This window comes from Alligator sinensis, unplaced genomic scaffold (genome assembly GCF_000455745.1).
Source record: "Alligator sinensis unplaced genomic scaffold, ASM45574v1 scaffold534_1, whole genome shotgun sequence".
Classification (NCBI taxonomy): Eukaryota; Metazoa; Chordata; order Crocodylia; family Alligatoridae; genus Alligator; species Alligator sinensis.
Genome location: NW_005842050.1, coordinates 1,369,664 through 1,394,658, shown reverse-complemented (window position 1 = coordinate 1,394,658; position 24,995 = coordinate 1,369,664). Strand labels below are relative to the sequence as shown.

Genomic DNA, 24,995 nt, shown 5'->3' with positions numbered 1-24,995 from the left:
AAAGAATAAGTCTTTATCAAGTATGCTCCATCTAGGGGTTTCCATACAATTGCAGCACTTGATTGCTATGGTGCCAGAAAGAAAAGGGAGACTCTTTAAGCAGTGCTCTCAATTATTCTGCTGCTGAAGAGCACTGGCAACATGTTGAGGGGGGCAACATATGCCCCCCCTCTTCCCGCTCCCTGGATTTCTGTGCTGACAGTGGAACACAAGGCTGTGGCCTAGTCAGAGCCAGGGCCTAGCAGCAGCAGGGTCAGCAGCAGTTGGTGGTGTGACTTCTGCACTGACCGGGGGTGCAGGGCTGCAGCCTGGTCAGAGCCAGTGCCTGGCAGCAGCAGGGGTGCTGGCATGGAGTTGTGCCTTCCCACCCACAACACTTATGTGTCACCAAAACTGAAGAGGGAACTTCTTGCCTCAAACTTAAAGGGAACATGACCCTGACCGGAGATGTTACTAGATTAGAAGAGGAAACCTTTGCAAGGAATGAAGAAAGATGGAGATGGCGTCCAGAGTTATGTCAAGGAGGCAGAGCTTGGGAAAAAACAGAGGCAGGACTGGTACAAACGTGTGTAACTAGCATGTACCTCCTTTATAATTTGGATTTGAATCAACCTCTCAAAATGTTTTTGCTCTCATAAATGCCTGTGAAACCCACTCGAAAAATGTGTCTGTTGTTATGTGCCTCTCCATGTCCCACAGTGACTAGTCCACAAAGAATGACAACCTAGTGTTGCTATCTGTTGCTCATCAGCTCAAATGGCATAGGATGCTATGGATATAATGGTCTCAACCCATACAAGTTACATGCTTGTCATTATGATTTCATACAACCGATTTTTTCCTCCAGATTCCAGATCTGTCAGTTCTTTAAAAAAAAGAAATCTAGAAACTTACACATACACAAAAATATGCTCGAAGAATACTAAGGCTGCACAGTAAGGCACTCAAAACAAGGTAGTGCTTGTGCCAGTGTAACTTGACCCTTTAAACATAAAGATTACATGTTATATTATCCACAGGATCTCTGCCTCATTAAGTGGACAGAGTACATTTTACTCAGTGAGTAATAGTTCAGTGTTTTATTTTTCCTTACCAACGTGTGGCCCCTTATTTTTTTATTCATGCTCTGAATGCTGAATTATTAATTTCTCCACGTATTTTCTACCACATTCAGCTCTGTAGCATCTGATTGCTTCATAAACATTAATAAATTTGTCTTCACACCAAATAGGAAGATGTAGATGGTATTTAACCCATTTGTAAAGTGGGGTCTGTACAAGAAAACGAAGATAAAATGTTGAGTGCCCAATATGAGAGGCCAACAATCTACTTTTCCAGAGTATCTAGACATACATAGAACATGTGTTCAAAGAACAGAGCCTAATAATTTCAGTTGCAGCTCTAGCACTCAGCACTTCTGCAACTCAGGCCCTGATCTCAACAACAATAAGGGATCACATGTAAAGAGTTTGGTTTAAGTGAAATGCCTTAAATCACATGGGAACTCTTCACAGGGGCAGAAACTGACTTCATTTTTCAAAGACAGCATTCACTTATCCTAACCAGAAGACCACTTTTGTCTTCCTGTGCTTCTCTGTCTCATTTATTGGATACCTTCCAAATGCTACAACAAATGAGGCTGCCTTACAGATAGCCTCCTTCACTACGCAACTCCAGCTACCAGCTAATACCCAGAACAGGTTCACCACCCACACCGAGTAAAGGAAAGGACCATTGGAAAAAATAGCACGTGATCACATAATTAAAGAATTAATCATAATGTTTGCATATACAGGGGGCTGAATTTAAGTTGCCAGTGCAAAGCCATTTTATGCACATGGCTTTCCAGCCTTAACATTTAAAAAAAACCCAGACTTGACAGTAGCTTCCTGAACACAATATTTTAATGAAGAGACCGTGGTTCCTTTTTTATTTCCTCAAACCAAGTCTGTCCAGCTGGTAGCCCACCACTTCCTCATCCCTTCCCCCCCCCCACAACCCCCTCATTGCTTCTGTGGTGGCTGAGGAATTTGAGGAAGGGCAGCATGGGGTGGGAAAGGGAGAGCTCATGCTGCCCATATGTCAGGACATGCTGCCCATATGCAGCATCCTGGAGAACCTGTGCTGCATGCAACCCCCAAGGAATGCAGCCCACTTGGTGTACGATTAGTGAGCGATGCAATGCATGGCCCCTGGCTGCCCCTTTTCTACTTAACTAATAATGCCACAATCTTTAATGATATGGATTCAAAGAAGTAGAACCTGGGAACTCTGATTTACCAAACAATAGATTACATCTTTGAATGAATGCTGTAAGAGTTCTACTTTTAAAAGGTAATAACAACAGGAATGACTCTATACTAATTCGAAAAATGTACACATGAACACAGCACTAAGCTGGTTTGACTGTGTTAGGGATCCAGTAAAGCAGACGCTGCTTAGGTCTGCAACTTATTTGAGCAGCACAGATAGGTAACTCGGGTCTCCCACACATACTTATCTACCTAGGTCATCCCTGCAATGCTGTTGGTTACTAGAACAGGATGATCTTTCTAGCAGATGATTCTTTAGAAACAGCAAGACTAGTGTGAGCGCTAACTGAGCTTGTTAGATTTAAAAGGTACAGGTCTTCGAGAGAAAATAAGGAGAATATAAAGAGTCTATTAACAGGCAAACTAACTACCCATTTTGACTATGATTTTTGTTACTCTGTCAAACATATGGCTTGACTGAAACAGATCTTTTCTTGTTCAACCACAATATCAACACTGATATACTTAAGGGTAGCTACAGTGGTTGGAATGAGTAGCAGAGTTCTGAGATTAGAAAACCATGATTATGGGGAGGCAAGTGAAGGGGATCCTTTCCCACGTAGACTGGGAGCCATATTTCAAACCACCATAAACCTCTTCAGAATTTTAAATATAAATTCTGAGCAAAACAGATTATCAACTCTTACACATATTATACAAGGCTATTGGGAAATGGGCCAACAAAAAGATAGCTTCATGACTATATTTCACATTCGTGAAGATGTCAGTAAAATAAATTGTGTTCATTTACTAATATCCCTTAAAAATACAAATACAATCTTATTTTTCCTAATCAGTAGAAAGATTCACATTTACTCAAGAAAATAGTTTCATTAAATGTATCCATTATGGTTCACTTAATAGGATATGAAGCTAAAATGCATTTCCAGAAAATACATTTACTATGCATTTAAGAAATCTCATAGATTCATAGATTGTAGAGAGTCAGAAGGGACCACAATGGATCATCGTGTCCGACCCCCTGCCCCTGGCAGGAAAGAGGACCGAGGTCAGATGACCTCAGCCAGGTGACTATCAAGCCTCCTCTTGAAGATCTCCAAGTTAGGTGATAGTACCACCTCTCTCGGAAGCTCATTCGAGATCCTGGCCACCCTTAGAGTAAAACATTTCTTCCTGATGTGTACCCTAAATCTACTCTCCACTAGTTTGCACCCATTATTCCTAGTTACTCCCTGGGGTGCTCTGGTAAAAAGCGCATCACCAGGTCCCTGTTGTCCTCCCTTGATAAACTTATAGGCAGCTACAAGGTCTCCCCTCTGACGTCTCTTGTGAAGGCTGAAGAGATCCAGATCTCTCAACCGCCCCTCGTAGGGTCTTTCACGGAGGCCACTAATCATGTGAGTGGTCCACCTCTGAACCCTCTCCAGATTCTCCGTGTCCCTCTAGAAGTGTGGTGCCCAAAACTGGACATAGTACTCCAATGCGGCCTGACCAATGCCGCATAGAGGGGGAGCATCACCTCCTTTGATCTGTTGGTCATGTATCTGCTAATAGACAACAAGGTGCGATTGGTCTTGTTGATGGCCTCATTACACTGCCGGCTCATGTTCATCTTGGAGTCAACTATGACTCCAAGATCTCTCAGCCTCTGAGCTGCTGAGGAGGTCATCCCCCAACCTATAGGTGTGCTGGGGAGTCCTCCTTCCTCGGTGGAGTACCTTACATTTATCTTTGTTGAACTGCATCCTATTTTGTTCTGTCCACTGATCCAACCTGCCCAGGTCAGCCTGTATCCGCTCCCTGCCCTCTGGTGTGTTAACTTCGCCCCATAACTTGGTATCATCTACGAACTTGGAGAGGGTGCTATCCACACCCTTGTCCAAATCGCTGATGAAGATATTAAATACCAGTGGTCCAAGGACTGAACCCTGCGGGACCCCACTGCCCACCTTCTTCCAAGCCAAGAATGACCCGTCCACCACCACTCTCTGGGTGTGGTCCCTAAGTCAGTTGGCCACCCACCTGAGCGTCCACTCCACAGCCTGCTAGCTTCCCTATGGGAATAGGATGCGAAACTGTGTCAAAGGCCTTCCTAAAATCCAGGTAGATGACATCAGCCTCAGCTCCTGTGTCAAGGCAGTGTGTGACCTGGTCATCAAAGGCTATAAAGCTTGTCAGGCAGGATCTACCTGTGACGAACCTGTGCTGGTTTCCTTTCAGCATCATTTCCTCTGCTGGGCTTTCACAAGTGCGCTCTTTGATTTTTTCCAGTATTTTCCCAGGGACAAAGGTAAGACTGACTGGCCTAAAGTTACCCAGCTCATCCCTTCTCCCCTTCTTAAAAATGGGCCCCACATTGGCCCTTTTCCAGTCCTCAGAGATCTGTTCAGTGCACTATGAGTGCTCAAACAGCCGTCCCAGCAGCTCAGCTATGACACTGGCCAATTGCTTCAGCACCCATGGATGGAGGTCATCCGGGCCAGCTGACTTGTACCCATCCAGCCCTTCCAAGTGCTCCTTAACCAAGTCAGCACTAACCTTTGGCGTTCTGGTGCCTTCTGGACATCCGTCTATGCTCAAGGTGGGGGAATTGTCTTGGTCAGTACTCAGGAAAAATGAAGCAAAGAACTCATTGAAGCGCTCTGCCTTTTTCCCTGCATCAACCACCAACTGTCCTGATTTTTCCTGCAGGGGCCCTATGTTACTCTGCGCTTTCCTTTTGCTCGCTATGTGTCTGTAGAAGGACTTTTTATTGTCCTTAAGTGTTTTAGCCAGCCTAAGCTCCAGTCCTGCCTTGGCCTGCCTGATTCCCTGCAATAGTGTGCCAGGGAGGTGTATGCCTCCTTGGTGGCTGCCCCCTGCTTCCACTGCCTATAAATCTGTCTTTGCTCCCAATCTTTCCTGGAGTTCCCCATTCAGCCAAGGGGGCTTTTTTATCCCCTTACCCCCTTTCCTGTGTAAGGGGATAGATTCCTTTTGTGCCCCAAGGATCACTCCCTTGAGAAACCTCCAACCCTCCTGGACCCTCATTTGCTCAATGCTCTAGAGTTCTGCCACCTTGCCTACTAGCCTTCTAAGTTTACTAAAGTTGGCCCTTCTGAAGTCTAACACTTTAGCCTCACTGGATATTTTCCCACCCTTCACTGGACAGTGAACTCTACCAAGTGACGGTCATGTTACTGTGTACTCACAGGTTCCCCACGAGATCATCCCCTGCTGCTAAGACCAGATCTAAAAAGGAGCTACCCCGGGTGGGACTGGATATCACCTGGGTTAGGTGGATGTCCTGCACACAGTGTAAGAACCTCCATGAGTGGCTTGTTTTGGCCGTCTGTTCCTCCCAGCAGATGTCTGGGTAATTTAGATCCCCCATGACCACTGCCTCCCTCGCCTGTATGGCATCTGAGAGTTGCCTGGAGAAAATCTCGTCTAGCTTGTCATCCTGGTGAGGAGGTCTGTAGTAGACCCCCACTACCAAGTCCTTTTCCCCTGGCCCCCCCTGGATCCTGACCCACAATGCCTTGGTATTCCCCTCATCTACCTCCGCCTTGATGATAGAAGATGTGTACTGCTCCTTAACATAGAGAGCTACACCCTTGCCTTTTTTTCCCCACTCTATATCCATTTTTCCAATTCCTTTTTACCCCATGATACATTGTATAAAATTCTGTACGTTGTGGAAGCAACAGAGAAAATGAATGAGGACAACTGATGTTATCAAATTTGTCAAAGTCCTTCCAGTGACATAATGCAACAGGTACACTTTGGCCCCCTCTACACATGCAGGTAAAAGTGCAATGTCACACGTGTGGCATGTCATGAGGCATGATCACGTGAATCCCAGGCTCCCCCTGCACTGGCAAGAAGCAAGCTCCTGCTTCTAGGAGCCCCATGCACCTGAGTTAAGGGGTTCCCAGCCAGGGGGTGCCCTTACTCCCAGGGCCAGAGAATTATCCCTGCAGCAATCCTGGGGATTGCAACTGTCCCAATCCCTAGGGCTCAGGGGTTTTACACTGGGCACGGTGCACCTCTCTGGCTGGGAGCCCCATCAGCTGACAGGGATCCTAGCCACAGAGAAGACACTGCTACACACACAAATTAAAGCTCGACAGCAACCAGCTACAATGTCAGCACACATTTTTGAGGTCTAACTTTACAGCTGGTTAGAGCTTTTTATTGTGACAGCTATTTTGCATGTGTAGCTGGTGTCTGGGTAATTGTGCAAATTAACCAGTTAATGAGCAATACCTGTAATGTGTAGAGGAGACCTTTAAGAGGGCATTATAAGCCTTTGCTATAACTGTAGTTATAGCTTAACAGTCATCATATTTGTGGATCATAGCACAACACTGGTTACAGTATGATGCAGACTTGGCAAAAATACGTTTGACCTCTTCTACCCTCTCCATTTCAAATGGATTTGGATCTTTTCACTGTTAATTCCTAGTAGCCAAGCCCACCGACGTACTTGTTTTGGATATAAACCAAGATATTTGTTCCTAGAAAAAATGGAATAGGTCCATGCTAAAAAAAATTTGTAACTGCATACACTTATTCTACAAAGCCATTAGAGGCTTAAAATTTCACTTTAGTAAAAAAAAATTGGTTTGTTGTAGCCAGTGATTCTGCACTGGTAACACACAATGGTCTAGATGAGTGTGGCAGCTGGAGCCACTTATAAGAGCCAGGGGCTCTGGGAGCCTGCTCCAAGAACCCCAGCCCCAGAGAGGTGACCCTGGGGCAGGTAGGGAACTCACCTGAGGAGAGGCAGGAGCCAGAAAAGGAACAGTGCGCGATGTCGCTGCATCAGCTTTTGAACCAGCTGTTAATTAGGATTGATGGAGCCTTGCTGATGACATCAGCCTCAGGTGCCACCACAGGAAGTTTAAAAACCCCAGCAGATGCTGGGCAACAGAGGAAGCAAGCAGAGACTAGCCAAGGTGGCCCAGAGGCATCCAGGCTGCAGGTCGCTTCCCCAGCACACTGTCCCCTTGGGAATACACATGGGGGCAAGGAAAGCAAGGCAGGAAATGCTTCCCTAGCTGGGAGTAGCCCAGAGTGGAAGCCAGGGGAAGGCGGTTTGCCTTCTTCTTATTTTTTTTAATTTTTTTTGTATTTTATTGTTTAACGGGGTTGCCTACCGGAAACGGGCACAAGATAACACCACTGAAACCCTCCTCATTACATTTTGACATCAAGGCGTGACAGGTAATTGAGGGAGCCTCCCCTCAAGTGCCAGGTAGTACGCCCAACACGTGAGCCATCACTGCAAGGACCCTTCGCCACAATGAGGTAATAATTAGAGGTGCACCGATATATCGGTTGCATATTGGATTGGCACCGATAACAGGAAAATTAACATTATCGGCAGCTGCAGCATGCATGCAGCCAGGAATGCAGCCTGGCAGCTTGAAGAGCAGCATCCTGCCAGTAAGTCTGTGGGGGAAAAGAGGCATGGGAGAGGGAAAGGGCATGGGGGAGAAGATTGAGGCCCCTATGGTGAGGGAGGCAGTGGAGCAAAGCCTTAGCTGGGATGATATAGTTGGGGGTGGTTCTGTTTTGAGCAGGGGGTTAGACTAAATGACCTCCTGAGGTCCCTTCGAATCCTAATTTTCTGTAATTCAACGATCATTGTTTGAAGATCTCTGAAAACTCAAGAAGATGATGCTGTTTGATTTAGAGGTCTGTCTTTGTGTATATATTGCATCAATTTAATATGGTATGCTACATCAATTCAGTTAGGTTAGTAGTTCTTTTCCATACACTTATGAATTATTTGAGTGGCTAATGATAATTTCATTTAAATGAGGTTTGATACTAAATTGACAGGAGTCCAAGTTTGTGTGTGTGTGAATGCATCTGTCTACATGGTGTTTAAAACTGGAGCCTCCATCCTAATTGGGACCTGCAGATGTTACTGGAAAATAGTTCCAACAAATAACAAATCAAGTCTTGGTAGGGATAATGAAATGTGTTAAAGAACTTTAATTTAATCCTATTTAATTAATTTATCTGGCCATAGAAAACCTACAAATTATATAAATCTCTCTTGACAATGTTCTTACATTATTTTCATTCCTGATTTTAAACAAGGGCATTGAAAGAAAGGTTCAACATGTGGAAACCTGATTTATAGCAAAAATATTCCGGATATGAAGCCAACACAACAGGAAGTAGCAATATAATCATAGCCTACAAGAGATCCTTCTGCATAATCACATCCCAGAACTGAGCTGCACCCACACAAATATGTCTATGAACACATTCGTCAGCATCCACTGCACCCATCTAGGTCTCTCTGTACGAAATAGTTCCTTTTTTGTGCATTTTTATTAAAAAGTGCTGTTTCACTTCTGTTTCAAAAACTCACTGACTTCTATCTATCCAACATCCTGTATTATTTCAATGTTCTTTGCAGAATTTCTCAGCTGGCTTACCATATTTGCCAAACTCTAGTTGTTAAGCTAACGAATAGAATAAAACTGGTCTTTGCATTAGATTAGATTTCACAGATTTCTAGGGTTGGAAGGGACCTATTAGATCATTGAATCCAACCCCATGCTCTGGGCAAAAAAGTGTGCTAGGGTTAAGTAACCCTAGCCAGGTGCTTGTCTAATCTCCTTTTGAACATCCCCAAGGTATGGGAAAGCACCACCTCCCTTGGAAGCCCACTGCATATTTTGGCAACCCTCACCGTAAATAATTTATTCCTGATCTCCAATCTAAATCTACTCTCCTTCAGTTTATGGCCATTGTTTCTAGTAACCCCAAACGGTGCCCTGGTAAACAGAGTATGCCCTATTCCCTGCTGACCTCCCCTGATGAGTTTGTAGACAGCCATGAGATCACCTCTCAGCCTTCTCTTGCGGAAGCTGAAGAGATTCAGGTCCCTCAATCAGTCTTCATAGGATCTTACCTCAACCATATGAGTAGCCCTCCTCTGAACCCTGTCCATGTTATCCACATCCCTTTTGAAGTGTGGCGCCCAAAACTGGACGCAGTACTCCAGCTGCGGCCTCACCAATGACGCCTAGAGGGGAAGTATCATCTCCCTAGACCTGCTCGTGATGCACCTACTAATGCAGGAAAGAATGCAGTTAGCCTCTTAATACCTCGTCACATTGGTGACTCGCGTTCATTTTTTGCATCGAGTATGACTCCGAGATCCTTTTCCACTGTTGTGCTATACAGAATGGTACTTCCCAGTCTATAGGTGTATTGGAGTGGTGCTCAAGACTTTTGGCTGGCATGTTAGATGGGTGGGGCCCCATCTGCCCGTGCAAAGTGGGGAGGGGAACCGTCTGGCCAGAATACAGCCACACAGTGGAAGGGGTGTGGCCTGGCCCCACAGGGAAAGGGAAAGGGGCATGGCTGACCCTCATGGGGCAAAAGAGGTACAGCCCAGGCCCAACCAGGCTATGTGGAGGGAAGGACGAGTGTCCTGGTTGTGTGGAGAAGAGGACTATGACCCAAGTTTCCTTACTGCCAAATCTCCCAACCTATGGGGAGCCCTAGAGGCCAGATTCCAAGGTTCTGCAAGCCACATCTGGCCCACAGGCTGGAGTTTGAGCACCCCTGCACTAGACTCTTCAGGAACCAACCCAAGATATACAAATATGTAACATTATTAGCAACTGTTCTCTATCCATAAAACAAATATATCTTACACTACAGCAGCAGATGGAAAACTTTTAAGACTGCAGGCCAGACTGACCCAGTTCCAATCAGAGGCAGGAGGGTCAGCAAGCGCTAGGATCCTGTGGTGACACGGGAAAGCGACTGCCTCTGAAGACCAATATCCACATGCTACATCAAATGGCTCTGTGGGCCAGATCAGGCTCGTGGGCCACAGGTGACCAACCCCTGCATTTGAGAATTGCAAGCCCAAATTCCTATCTCCAATTCCACAAACATTTAATATGTAGTATTCTGTTAGAATATCTTACTATAATATAAATATTGTTTACCTGCTTAATTCTTGATCTCCATATTGACTTTTACTGTAGCATACTAATCTGATTTACTTTTTATACAATAACTTGTACAATCTCTTCTTGAATTTCAGTTATTTTACATGGGAATGAAATCAGGCTAATAATGCAGTAATTTATTATAGCAGGTCATCCCCCTTTCTCTTTTTATGAAGTGACTGGAACCATCTATTTCCTATATTCATTTAATTTGAAAGACAGTTGAAATTCAGTGAAACATTATAACTGACTGCTCCTATGGGCTCATTAATTGATTCCTTCTGAACTCTAGGATGTGTCTAAATTTGCACTTGAAAATAATGCCTGGTAGTTTAATAATCTTTTACTATATTCTTACCACAATTTAGTTCTACAGTCCCTCTTATTTATTTTTCTTCTGGTACTTACTGGATTACATTTCCCAATTCTTCCTGTTTAAAAAGTATTTTAGAGTATTTATTTAGGAGTTCTGCCATCTACAAGGTTAGTGTTAATTTTTCCTATTCTAGGTCTCAGAGGCTTTATTTCTTAGCTCTTCATTTCTCTTTCTCCCAAGATATTATTTAAATGAAAGTTTTTCTTTCATTCCTTCACACGATATACAATTCTTTAGTGGTATTGTGCTCTCCCCACAAACCTTAATATTGTTTTTGCTTCAATTATTTTTATTTTTCTCTCTACACATTTTTCTAAGCGTGTGATTGTCAACCAGGATGATGTGAAATTCTTTCAAGGGGGCTGCAGAGAACCACACGTAACATTAGCATTGTCAAACACCTATGTTTGATTCACAAGATAAAGCCATATATTTCAGGAATTCGGAGTGTCAGAAACATTCTGACCTGTGTGGTCTTTCCAAGTTGCAAGAGAAAAAAAATGCTCCGTTAATTAACCATAGTCCAAAAACAAGCAAAAGATGAGAGCTAGCATGCCTGAGGGGTGCCTTCAGTCTAATGAGGGGTGCCTTGAGTCAGACAAGGTAAGAAACAAGGTTATAAAAAGTATATGCAAACTGTTTCCTGTTGGATCCAATTTTGAGAGACAGAGTTGCATGCCAAGTTTGGATACTAGAAATAGGCTCTCTGGTATATCAAGAGAAGATGGAAATTCCTAAAGGCTGTTCTTGACACTGTGTGAGCACAAGTATGTAAACAGAAAGGAAGGTGGAACTTTGTATCAGAATATTGATACTTCATATTACGATAATAAATGATGCCAGACCCTACTACAACTCTTTTGCAATTTTCTCCTGTTGCTGTAAAAGAAGGCACTATTATACAAGTAATTATTCAAACTTAGAGGGACAATATCAACTTATTACAACAGAAGGCGGTCATTTCATTATGTGATGACTGTAACCAAATTTGAGAGAAGTTATTTTTTTCTATCTTTTCTCATCTTGCTTATTTTGTATACTTTACAAACATTCTTCAATCACTTTTTACCATTGCCCTTAAAATCTGCTACCACATTAGTTTTATGGGCTTTTTACAGAGGAATTGAAAAAAAACACCCAAAAAACTTTTAAAAAAGAAAAAAAAAAAGGGGAATATAACAAAACAAAAAAAAAAAATCAAAATCTTAAATTCACTCAGGGCAGGTGTAATATCTAAGCCTGCTTTAAGCTTGGTTAAAACTGATTACATGTCAAATTGAGCCTACGCCTCTGAAAAGATTAAAAGATTATAATTATTAGATGCCATCATTAAATTAACCTATAGAAAATCAGTGACAAACTCATTACTTTGAGATATTAAAAGCTGTAAGAGATGACAAAATAGCAAACATTCACAGCATTGCAAATTCTATTGGGTAGCCTACCTACTTTGTTTCTTATATTATTATCCTGTCACTGCTAAGCTTGTGTTCTTTTCTCCTTCCCTTCCTGTATCCTTGTTAATTCTGTGGAGTAGGTAAAATGAACTGTATGTGGAAACAAGACAGGTTGGCTTCTGATCACATTTTTCAAAGGTGTCATATGCACTTGCAGTCCCTGAATATTTTTAAAGGAATTTGAGGATGTTAAACACTTCTGAAATCAGGACTTTGCTATCTTAAAATAGCATAAAAAAATAAATGTAATTGCTACTAGTTGGCTCTGTTTCCTTGCTTACCAACCCTGCCCCCCACACCAAAAACCAACCCCCCCCTGCCAAAAAACAAACAAACAAACAAAAACCCCCCCCCCCCCAAAAAAAGAAATTTTCAACTGTAAGGAAAATAAAGGTATTCAGAGATTCTAAACTTTACAAAACACAAGGTTTGAGCCTGAAGTAAAGTGTACAGAGCCAGGAACCCCCCCGGCGCGCACACATACACACCCCATAGCACCCACAGGGCAGCACAGTCCCTTCCCTGTCCAGATGCAGCCATCAGCCAAGCCAGCACCATGCTCTTCCTGCTTGGCTGACGGCTTGTCCCAGCGCTTCAGTTTCTAGCAGAGGGTGCTCAGCCCACAGGTGGATGCTTTGAGTGCAATCCTATGTGGCACATCCTGCCGCACGCCCTCAGGCTGGGCAAACAACTGCAGGTCCTCGCCCAGTGACAGCTGCCAGAGCCCAAGGGGGCACAAAGGTGGGCAGGTGGGAGAGAGGCACCACCTGGAGCTCCAGCCACTCATGGACTAGAGGCACCACCTAAGAGCGGCACAGCTCAGCTGTTCTGGCAGGTAGGAGCCCCCATGGGTGCTATAGGGATGGAAGAAGGTAGTGCCCCGCTCTGTGCAGCCTGCCCCTGCAGAACCCAATGACAGCCCCACCACTGCACTTGCTGCTATTTAAGTTCTGCCAGCCCACTGTGCAACTTTACCTGGCTCACTCTTCCAGCTAACTGCTATTTTCCTCCCTGCTGCAGTAGCCACATGATACTGCAGCCCAGATCTGAACTGCCTCCCAGGGATCCCCTGCTGGAATCGCTCCTCCTACAGCAGGCAGCACTGAGCCAGGAGGTAAACAGTAAACATTAAATGGTATAAATATAATTACAGTTTACCCATTTAACCTTTTACATCCCTAACGCATATACTTGTTACTCAATCTTAATTAATCCCCTTACCAATACTACACTTGAGTTTTTCTCCCTCACTACTCGCCCTGCTGTTGCACAACACAGATCCCAGCAAAGTGTCCATGATAGAGCAAGGGAACAAAATGGTGTACACCACCTTCTAAAGAAAGGGATGAACCATTGGATCTCAAGCATATTTTAACAACCAATGAAGCAGCAAGACATCAGCCACCCTTGTCTCCCTGCTTTACATGTAGCAGAGTCAGGTGCTACGCTCTGTGGTTTTGTGACAGGCTGCCTATATAGCTTTAGTAATTGGTTAGATAAGAATTTGCTTTGTATGGTTTAGATAGAGATGATACTGCCTCAAGCAGGGGGCTGGACCTCCAGAGGACTTCTGCAGTCCTACTTTTCTATGATCTCCAGCAGCAACCACCCAAAGTTCCCTACAAAGCAGAAAAGGAGTACCCCCCATCTTTCTAAATTCAGAATCCTAGCCTTAGGAACTCTGCCAAAATACTGATTTCATATATTTATAATTTCAAACAGCAGTCAATATTGTGCTTCTTCCACCCCTATTTTAAGCCTTTAGGAATTTCCAGCTTCTCTTGATATACTACAAAGATCATATTTCTAGTATCCAAACTCGGCATGTAAATCCACCTATTGAAATAGGATTCAACAGGAAATGGTTTACAGATATGTTTTCTTACAGAACTTTTAGACTACAAGGGGCGTAAAATAGATTTCAAGGTGGACTTAGAAATGGGTTAATTAAGCATTTTATCACAGCCTGAAATTTCATAAGAAATTAAGTGTCTATTTAAATCATCATAGTTACAACTAAAGTTAAACAAACATAGGTTTTAACACTCAGAAATAATGTATGATAAACTAAATGCCAATTAATTTTACCAAAGTTGCAGCAACTGCAAGTTAATGCAGACTTCAGCCATAATAACAGAATTATCTGATTGTTTGCTACAAATAATTACAAGTAATTGTCTGCTACAAATAATTCTGCTAAAAATAATTACAATGTGACATCTTAAATATAATTATAGTGTGATGACTGTGAAATCACTAAAATTAATTTGGTACACTTATCTGACCTAGAAATACCTTTTTATATTTCTATCTATTTGAATGAATCTACAAGACAACTCCCTCTCTTTCACTAAAATATTGTAGTGACTCAATAAATGAGGATAATCAATTGCAAGTATGTTTTGAAGTATACTGCTAGGCTAAAGAGTGGCCAAAGAGGCATTAAGGAGTTGCACACAATTTACAATTCAAAAGAGACATTTCTAATGGCCAATTTTGCTCTCAACTTTTGATCTAAAAGTTAAACTGTGTTCTTTCTAGCTAATGCAGTATCTAATGCCATAATAATGCACTCCATATTCTACCTCCATTTATACCCAAGGGTCCTCATTGGAAACCATAGCACTGGGGGACAATTTGGACCTACAGTGGAAACATCGCAAACATTTCTGTAGATTCATGAATGTGAATATAATCCATCTCCACCACCCTAAATTGTGCTGGTTAAGCGCCAAGAGTAAAAAAAGGAGAAAAACATTAAATTAATCATGAACGTAGACAGGTACTCTTACATCTCTGAATGCACATAAATAAAGATATGTGGAATAAGAGAGGCTATTTTGTGGTCACTTTACAAGGAAACAAAGGTGAAGTGCAGATAAGGTGTAAGGAATTATCCTTCAACTGCATTAGTGGTCTCTGAATGTAACTGACAACATAATGGATAACACTTTGGTAGAATAAAAGCTGCATCTTTATACCATGTTAGCATGCTAAACTCATATTTTCAGGAATCCTGGACATTCCTGCAACAAGTCTGGAGGAAGTATGGTCACAACACTACCCATGTAAGTGACTTCTACATGGTAAATTAAGGGGCAATGCCTCTATGATATCCATCCTTCACTATCACAACAGCTATGCAATTCTGCAGTTCTGTGTCAGAATAATCAACCAGGTCACCACCAAAGGCTACAAATGATTAAAAAGAGAGAAAAAGATCAGATCAGGTCTTGGGAAAAAACAGAAGAGACTCTTACTGTGTTTCTACAACCTCTTGGACATTCCTTCTTACAACAGAAAATACAGCAACATTATAAGACTGTAAAGGAAACATTTTGAATGCAAGAATAGATTTGTAAATTTATATGGCTGACTAAATCTAACCGTGGTTAGAGTAGGTAAATCAGCAAATTAATCAATCTATCATGCCACTGGAGTGAGTTTCCCCTCTCAATTCTTACGTAAACCTGGATTAATACCTTCAGTATATCAGTACCTAGGTGTTAGGGTGTACAGGCAGTCCTCAATTTACAACATTTTGTGTTACGTTTCACACTTACAACATTTACAAATTGACACCCTGTTTCAACTTTATGACATCAGTTTCGACTTTACGACGCTTGATCTGATGCAACGCCATGCCAGGAAACAAGTTCCCTGGAGAACATCTGTCCAAACTTCCTTGGACACTTTCTTTAAGAAAGCAGACAAGACTCCAGAAAAAACTGCAGCCAAGACTCCTGAGAAGACTCCAGCTCAAAGCCCTTCAAGAAGTCCAACCAAGAGCCTTTCAAAAAGTCCAGCAAAGTCACCTCAAAGAAGTCCTTCCAAATCAATATGACTGCTATTTACAATATAAATACATTAATGTAGCTATATTACTCATCTACAATTGATCGAGTACAAAATTCTGGGGTACTTTTGGTGAAAATAGGGTATCAGGCCTTGGTTCAGGAACCAATCCCCCATTTATAACATTGTTTCTTATGAGAAAATTGGTTCCGAGTTACAACGTTTCAACTTAAGACATGGTTTTCAGGAACGAATTGTGTCGTAAGTCCGAGGACTGCCTGTATAACCAACTAGCCACAAGTTCCCTGGATGATAGAGCAATTAAGACAACTAGCACGATTCCAGAATGGATAAATAGTAGAATATCAAGTATATAACCTGGATAGGGGGCAGTGGTAAAATCAGTGCCAGACTATAACATCCACTTCTTGATAAAAGAACGCTGAAAAATTAGAAGTATAGAATACATACAACAAAGCCTTTTTATATACAGAAGGAGACAGTTTAGAAAAGGATATAAAAGAATGCTACATGCCATGCTAAGAATGTGAGATCAGTCAAGAAAGAGATGGTACGAAGACACAGAAGACTGGACTGGATTCCTGAGAAAAAAGTCATTTATCCATTTAAAATCCAGCCTTACTCTTTAAGACTTAAAATGCTGAACAGTGCTTTCCAGATGTGGTTGCATCAGCCTCCAGCTTTTCAGTTTCTTATTAAATGACAGAGGTGGACATTGGTCAGCAAGAATCTTAGGGTTGACAGTGTCTTATTGGCCTATAAATTTGGGAATCACCTTCAAGTATCTGCATGGTACTAGCAATACAACTTCTGATAATTAGATCTCATTATTCAATCTTCTGCAAAAAAATGTTATACAAATTTAAACTAGCAATAGGTTACACATTTTATCGGTGAACAACTGATCATTGGAACAACATCATAAAATGTAGAGGATTCTCCATCACCTCAAATTATTAAAACAAAGTAGTTAACCACTTAATGCAGGAATTATTGAGTGAAATTTTAAGGCCTGTGTTTTTCAGCAATTCAGATTAGATGACAAGAGATTCTTCTGGCTTTAAAATCCATCACTATATTTTATATAAGAAAATGGAACGTAGATAATATGATATAAGGTATTGTTTTCTTGCAATTTACAAAATAACCTTCACACTAAAATATAAGATATTTAATTAACTCCCTTCTGTTTAATAAAATATTTATATTTATGTTTCTATAATTCTACTGCAATGCATATTTATGCAATAACTTACCGTTACACTTACAGAATGCCTTTAACCTGATAGCATTAAATGCCGAGAAATGCAAGATGCTCCACCTCGGGACAAAGAACCCACACCACACTTATAGGCTTGGTAGTGTTATGCTAGTTAGCACTGTGTCCGAAAAAGACTTGGGGGTCATGATTAACCACAGGATGAACATGAGCCACCAATATGATGTTGCAGCTGGCAAAGCAAACAAAACTCTGGCCTGTATCTTCCAATGCTTCTCAAACAAGACCCAGAAAATCATCCTCCACTTTACTCAGCCTCGGTAAGACCACAGCTGGAATACTGCATCCAGTTCTGGGCTCTACAATTCAGAAAGGATGTGGAAGAGCTCAAGAGAGTCCAGAGGAGAGCCACACGGATGATAAGAGGTCAAGAGAACAGGCCTTATGAGCAAAGGCTGAGAGACATGGCACTCTTCAGCCTGAAAAAGCATAGGCTCAGGGATGACTTGGTGGCAGCCTGTAAGTATATAAAGGGGTGTGCACCAGGAACTGGGAGAACGTCTGTTCACCAGGTCACCCCATGTCAAGATTAGGTCCAACGGTCACAAACTCTTGGAAGACCATTTTAGGCTGGACATAAAGAAAAATTTCTTACTGTCTGAGTACCCAGGCCCTGGAATAAACTCCCCTGAGAGGTGGAGCAGGCACCTACTCTGGATTCCTTTAAGAAACACTTGGGTGCCTATCTTGCTGGGATCATTTGACCCCTGCTGACTGCCTGCCCTTTGGGCAGGGGACTGCACCCAGTGATCTTGCGAGGTCTCTTCCGGCCCTAATGCCTAAGAAATCTATGAAACCTAACAGTCTCAGAAATATTAGCTAAGCCTGTGCATTCAAAAAATGTTGCAAATTTAGTAGAGGTGCACTGACATATCAGTACCATTGCAGATTGACACTGATAACAGGAAAATTAACATTACTGGCTCTCGGCTTTTTTTGGCCAGCGTAACCAATAATGTACCGATAAATAAAATATGCCTTCTGGCCAGGGCCCATGGACACCACAGTATGCACGCAGGAGCACAGCCATGCAGCGTGGAAAGCAGCACCCTGCAGGTAAGTGTGTGCAGGAGAAAGGGCATAGGGAAACAGGCATAGGGGCAGGGGTCAGATTGAGGCCCCCACACTGAGGGAGGGAGTGGGGCAGGGGCTGGAGCTGGGGACTCCAGGGCCAGGCCAGGGAGCAGGACGGAGCCGCAGGTGGCTCATCCAGGGGGCGCAGGGGGAATGGGAGGGTGGCTCCCTGCTGCTGCACAAACCCTTGGGAGAAGCATAAGGGGGCATGTGCCACACAGATTTGTGCACAGGGTGGAGCCAGGCTGCCCACTGGGGGCTTGAGGCTTTCTGCCCTGCTGCCTTTGCCCTAGGAGCCACATGCTGGCCATGCATCCCATGCCTGTCCAGCAGCAGTGGAGGCAGTAAATCATGCCTTCTGCTGCCAGGTAGGCAGTAGATGCAGTGCAGCCAGCACACAGTTTTGGGGCAAAGGCAGCGGGGCAGAAAGTCCCAAGCCCACAGTAGGCAACGTGCCTCTGCCCTCTCCCCACTCAGCTCCGCTCCTAAAAGCATCTCCATGCTTAAAAATGATGGTGGCAGTACCTGAACTAAAGCTCAGTTGTCAAGCTTTAGTTCAAGCATTCCTGACACCATTTTTAAGCGGCAGGACACTCATCCCCTGGACAAGCTACCCAGGGGTGACTGGTGTCTCCAGAGTCTGGAGGGACACAATTTGTGGGCAGACCCGAAGCAGGCCAAAAGCCCCCTATCCACTCCTATACTTCTGTACCATGGCTTAGTGCCCCAACCCCTGCAACACACCACCGGCCCGCGCAGCAAAAAAAAACTGCCCTGTCCTGAGTGGTGCCAAGTTGTGGGCCAATCTCAGGGGGGGGGATGTGTCCCCCCCCAGCCTTCCCTACTAGTCACCTGTAGAGCCACCCTCAGCTCTATCCCGCCCCACCCCTGCTCTGGCCCCAGGGTCCCATTTCCCACGTGGCTGGGCAGCGCCCCCAGACCTAGCTTTAGCCCCTGCCCTACTCCTCCCTCACCATGGGGGTCTCTATCTGCACACCCCCACACCCCAACCCTCCCCCATACCCCTTCCCCTCCACAGACTTACCTGCAAATCAGCTATCGGATGAGTATTGGTCAATATGCCTGGTGAATAATTGGCTACCAGTACCAGCCAAGAAAAGCTCTATCAGTGCACCCCTAAAATTTACTATTCAATTTGTATAGTCTACAGGTTTTTACCCATGTAAGAATTTGGCAAGGGCAAAAGTACCATATTGACACAAATATAAGACCACCATGAATATAAGATGACCTCCCCCAGTAAAATTTAGAATCTATGTATGGAAAATGTATACATTTCTTATAATTTCCAGGTATACAATTGAATTATTCGTGGTTTGTCTTGAGTCTGTCCCCATTCTACTGCTACAGTAGGGAAAATATATCTGGGGGGGTCAGTTGGCCCCTTTGCCCTCTGCCCCTAGCACCTTCCTCCCCCTCTCCTTACTGTCAGACCCTGCTCTCCCTGAGCACATGCAAATGAGGGACAAATTTCAAAATACTACCCTTGAAATAAACATAATTTAGCAAGCAGTCAAATTATTACAGATTTGCACAGACTTAGTTCATCAAGAACTGATGCATTTTAACTTTTTTTGAAACTGCTGCAAGTTTTAGCACACGTACTCCATAAACACACTTTGAAGCAGCACTTTTGACTCTACTTATGAATGAACTTTCTTCTCCCCAACCCTGCTCCCCCCTCCCCAGTCTAAATCAGCTCTGAATTCTATTGGGCAAAGTCCAACAGCCAAGTTCCAAATTTCAACTGAGCAGAACTCAATCATTCAAATCTGTGCAGCTCTGCCACCAAAGTATTTAAGATGTGACACTAATATTTTAAACATCAACAAAAACAGCAAGGAAAAGATGTAGACACTGACTTGATCATAATGGCCTCCCTCTTCAGAATCTAAAATCTACTTTTTAGCTAAATAGTAAAGACCTTTTTCAAGGATAACAAATGGATTTGATTCACTGATGATCATAATAATGATACAAAAAAGGAGAGGATGAAACTTTTGATAAAGTTTCTGAATATTTTTCTGCTATCCAAATTCATTGATTACAACCCAACCTAATTAAAAGGGAAAAAGAATGACTCAAAGGGATCCCGCAAAATCTGGCAAATCTTCAAAGTATAGTTATATAATTTTCAGAAAAAAGTTATTTAACATGAGTTGAAGATACAGATCAGTAAGACACAAGTACAAAAACCTTTGTCCCAAAACTACTTTTAGAGATGCATGGGGGTGGGAAGTAGTGGGGGAGAGTAAAAGACAACTGAAAATTCTCAGTTAAGATGTTATGAATAACCTCAACTCTGCCCTAGAATACTACTGATATATCCCACATTTCATGTCTTTGCCTCTTCATATATTATTTCTAATAATACATTTCTTTAACGAAGAGCTTGTTCTGGGGGTTTTCAGAAGTGTACAGTTAATAACTGTGGACAACTTGCGTGAGACAAAGGTATTTTATTTAAAATACTTACAGGGCATAAGTGAAAAATTGAGCATTTTGTCATTGCTGGTTTCAAAGAATTGTATTCCATTTCCACGCTAGCTAATTCCATCAGCCCTCTGACATCCTCTTAAAAGATATAGTGGGACATTATGCCTGCTATTTACCCAGTCATGAATACCTACCCAAATATCCCTTTCTAATTTTCAAACTAATCTGATTTGTAAACTATTTCAAGATTGTTAGATTAAATCTACTTGACTCTTTGAGACAAGCTGCTTTTAACATAAAATGTGACAAAGGAAAAAAACCAACAGTAACAATAAAAATACACAGAGAGACCAATTTTAAGAACACTTTTAACAGTTTGTTGAAGTCCAGTCTCAAAACAGTCCAAATCTCCTCAACTTGGATAGCATCTTCTATACAACAGAAAACAAACTTCAACTTTAAAAGTCTACTGTACTACTATTATAATTACATGCAGAAAAAGCTGTAAGGTCACAAAAAACAATAAGGTCACAATACTACAGAAGACTGGAAATATTAGAAATGGACTTGCCTGAGGAAGCTTAATTTAGTCATCCCTATGGCTGGGCATTTTGATACAGTCATTAATTACATGCACACAGACTATTCTTTCCTCAGGACACCTGCCTCATTCTGTGCACAATATGGTCTGCTTTGGGAATGAATCAGTTGAATAAAAGGTGCTTTCAATATAACCCCTGCTTTATTGGCTGCAGTCATGTAGGGAATGGAGCCAGGGGTGCAGGTGCTTTTAAAGTAAAGCTTACTAGCCAAAAGCTCACGCTAAAAAAGGCAAAGAATATCTGCCTGCAAGATCCAGGGGCAACCTCTACCACCACAACAAACCCCTTGCTACTAGGAAAAGGGAGCACAGTGAAATTCCTAACAAGCAGTATTCTTAAGTAATTACTTGGTACAGTAATTGGGTACAACTTCTTTGGTATCACTGACTTCCGATTAACAAATTAGAAACTTCATTTACCAAGAAAGGACATGAAACCCTTACTTCTCCATACTTCTAATAATCTCCTACTTATTCTAGTGTATGAAGATCTGCACTACTACCTTCAAGAGCTTCTGCAAGAGGGAATTCTCTGCTACTCTTTCCATCTTACCAACCTTAGCTGCTGAAGCAGAGATGAGAATTTCTACACCCTTGGTGTTTTGCTTCAGGAACAGCTTCAGTGCCTCTCTTTTCCCGTTAAAAGATTTCACAAACACCAGAGATGGATATGAATGTGATCAGTTTCACGGTTTCTTAAATGGTTCTGAACAACAACCAGAAACTAATCAGATCCACTTTAATTTAATGTTTTTTGCCAAAGCTAAGAGGAACAGCTGTGACACTAGAATGCACTATTTCCAAACTGAGGAAAACAGCTCAGCATCAGTTTATATTAAGCAAGTTAGATGTGCATGCACATGGTGTATGCAGGCAAACGTTTGAATACAAGATTGAATTCTGTAGCTACAGATGGACTTGGCTTTATTCAGGTGCTAAGGGAAGTTTCAATATTTGTCACCTGTACGTAAAGAATTCAAATGTTTCCAGTTCACTCTTTTAACGTGCGATTCTTTTATCAACAAAATTATGAACTGTCCTAAACTGCTATGCATAAGCAGTCTTTTTAACAGCTATAAATTCAGCAAATTTGAAATCAAAATCAGACAAAGATGGAATTCCACAATAAAGTTTTTAAAAAGACAATTTTCAGCGTCTAGCTTCACATTTAAAGGATGCAAACAATTTATAAAGGCCTATCTGCACTTAAAGTAACTGATATTATTACAAGCAACTTCTAGGCTACTGAAAGATGAGGGGGAAAAACTCCCTTTTGTAGATTGCTTATTTCATGCCCTAAAAACAAAATCTTACACTTCCCCAACTTCAGTGTTTTCCCACCAGTGACTTTCCCTTGTTTGTGTAAGCCTTAAACAGAGCAAAAGCTGAAAGAAAAACCATACGTACAGTAATTGTTTCCTTTAAAAACAAACAAACCCTCAAATATTGATTGGGAAAAATCACAAGTATACACACTTTTTTTTTTTTTTTTTTTAAGATCAAACAGATTTCACATTTACAGTCCTTTTTTGGCCAGATATATTATTCAGCATTTAGGCAAAACCGAACACTCTGGGAAGCTAACATGGAAACCACAGTATATGTAAGCACGTGTTTTCCCTTACAGGTTTCTCTTGGACTTTGGGTCCTGATCCTGCATGCCATTTAAGAGGGGTAAATCCATTCACATAGTCCTATTGCTCTGAGTGGATCTCCATGGAGATACAGGTGCCCACCTGCATCAAACAGCATACAAGACCAGGTTTTATTCTCAACACAGTTAAATATTTTATGAATACCTCTGCCTTCACAGAAGGTGTTTACATGACACTGGATCCTCTCCATCAACACTCCTTCCACTAAGGGTCATAAGAGAGTTCAGCCATTCTGCATCCTCTGCTCAACTACACAGTAAATACACCTTAAATCTATAAGAAAAAGGTGGCATTGCTGTTGACTCGCATGTCCAGAATATGCACGCAAAATGACATCCCGAAAGCTGACAACTAGCTCACTGCCACGAGCTCTCTTTTGTCGAAAGCCAGCTTCCCTCCATGTGAGACTGGAACTGTGGGACGTTCTTCCTGCATTCAGCATTTTCAGAGGATCACAGAAAATTCGGGTGGGAAGGGACCGCAGAAGGTCCAACCCCCTGCTCACACCAGAACGGTCCCCAACTAAAGAAGAGCTTGTTTTTATTTCAAGCTGCAACATGTACCATCTTAACACAACACACACTGAAATCCGGTGAAAAATAAGAAACACAATGATTTTCCTCTCAGGAGAGAGGGGTGGTCTTAGCAGCCCCTCCCCATACCAAGAAAACAGACTGACAAAGCAGGGGGGGTGCGCCCAAAGAGCAATTTTTTCCAATCCAATAAAAGATATCACATCTACCCAAAGAACCATGGCTGCCTAACAAACACCCCGGATACCAAATGGGATGCAATTTTGGAACCAGGGACACAATTGCGACCAGAATCCCTCCTCTTCCCCGCCCCCCTGCAGAGCCACCAGCCTGGGGCTGCGTGTGGATGAGATCACAGACCAGGGCTCATCCTCAGACCTGTCATCTGCCTCTCAGCCCAGACTCTGCTTCCTCTTGCTTCGGGTTGGAAAACCGCCATCACGGCATTTTTGATATTTTTAAAATTATTATTTTTTTGCACCGCTCGTTACCCCTTCGCGGCCACTCCCAGCGCCCCCCCACCCCTTCCCTCCAGCCCAGCCGCGACCCGGGGTGGGGGAAGCCCCCTGGGAGAGGGGGTGGAGGGGTGGGGGTCTCTGCTCTCCCCTTCCAAATGGGCAATGGGCAAGGTGGGGGAAGGGGGCGCAGCTCCATTCATTCAATGAGGGCGGAGCTGCCGGATAAGGTGGAAGGGGGGGATGAGGAGTAGGAACTGGGGGGGGCCCCGCACTCACCCCCCGTGGGAGAACCGCCGCGTGGGGAAGGGGCGCCCGAGTGCCGCCGCCACTTACTGCCCCACCACCCGCCGGACCGGCGCTGAAGCTACTCGCCGCGCTCTGGCGCCAGTAACCGCCGCACCGTTATTCCCCGCACATAGCGTGTAACGGCACGGAGCGCGGCGCACCACTGCGCAAGCGCCACCCGAGCGCGCGCACACAATGCGGAGGCTCGGGAGGGGAGGAGCTCAGTACGCAAGCGCGGCCCCCGCCGAGCGCACCCCGAGGAAGCCTCAGTGCGCAGGCGCACGCTCCCAGACAATGACGGGATGAGGGGCGCGTGCGTTGCGCATGCGCCACAGGCAGGCAGCGGAGGAGCAGGGGGAATCTGCCAGCCGCTTCTCTGGGTCACGAATGAGCATGCGTCAAATCTAGACACTGCGGAGAAGGGGGAGGGGAGTGAGCACGCGCAGATCGGGTCGTGCATCCAACAAAGGGGAAGCGGCGCTGAAGAGTCTCTCTTTGTAGCGGGAGGGGCGGCTCGCGGTGGATGCTGGGAAGCGTAGTCTCAGGGGGACTCTCTTCGCGCGTAAGGGGGAGGTGAGGGGCGGGGCCTCGTGCTGGTCGGTTAGCAACGGGCGCCCAAGCGGCTTTTGGGGTGCCTGCCGGGAGTTGTAGTTCTGCTTGGAGGGCCTGGCTGCGGGGCGCCCCGGGGCCCGGAAGGCGGCTGGACTACAGCTGCCGAGCGCCCGCGCGGGCCGGGAAGGGCAGGAGCGGACGGCGGGCCC

General features: G+C 43.7%; 1 protein-coding gene across 10 annotated transcripts in view; it reads right to left on the bottom strand.

The window, feature by feature from the left end:
- Positions 1–24,425, bottom strand: part of CEP170 (centrosomal protein 170) — a 176,142-nt gene extending 151,717 nt beyond the window's left edge. For 4 of the 10 annotated variants that reach the window (XM_025203261.1, XM_014519576.2, XM_014519577.2 and 1 more), the window contains exon 1: positions 24,283–24,424. The gene's annotated coding sequence lies outside the window, so the exon portion shown is untranslated. Of the gene's footprint in view, positions 1–23,102; positions 23,225–24,225 lie in introns of those variants that run through there. The other 6 variants (XM_025203260.1, XM_014519581.2, XM_025203263.1 and 3 more) reach the window with 4 other exon arrangements.
- Positions 24,426–24,995: the final 570 nt, after the last annotated feature.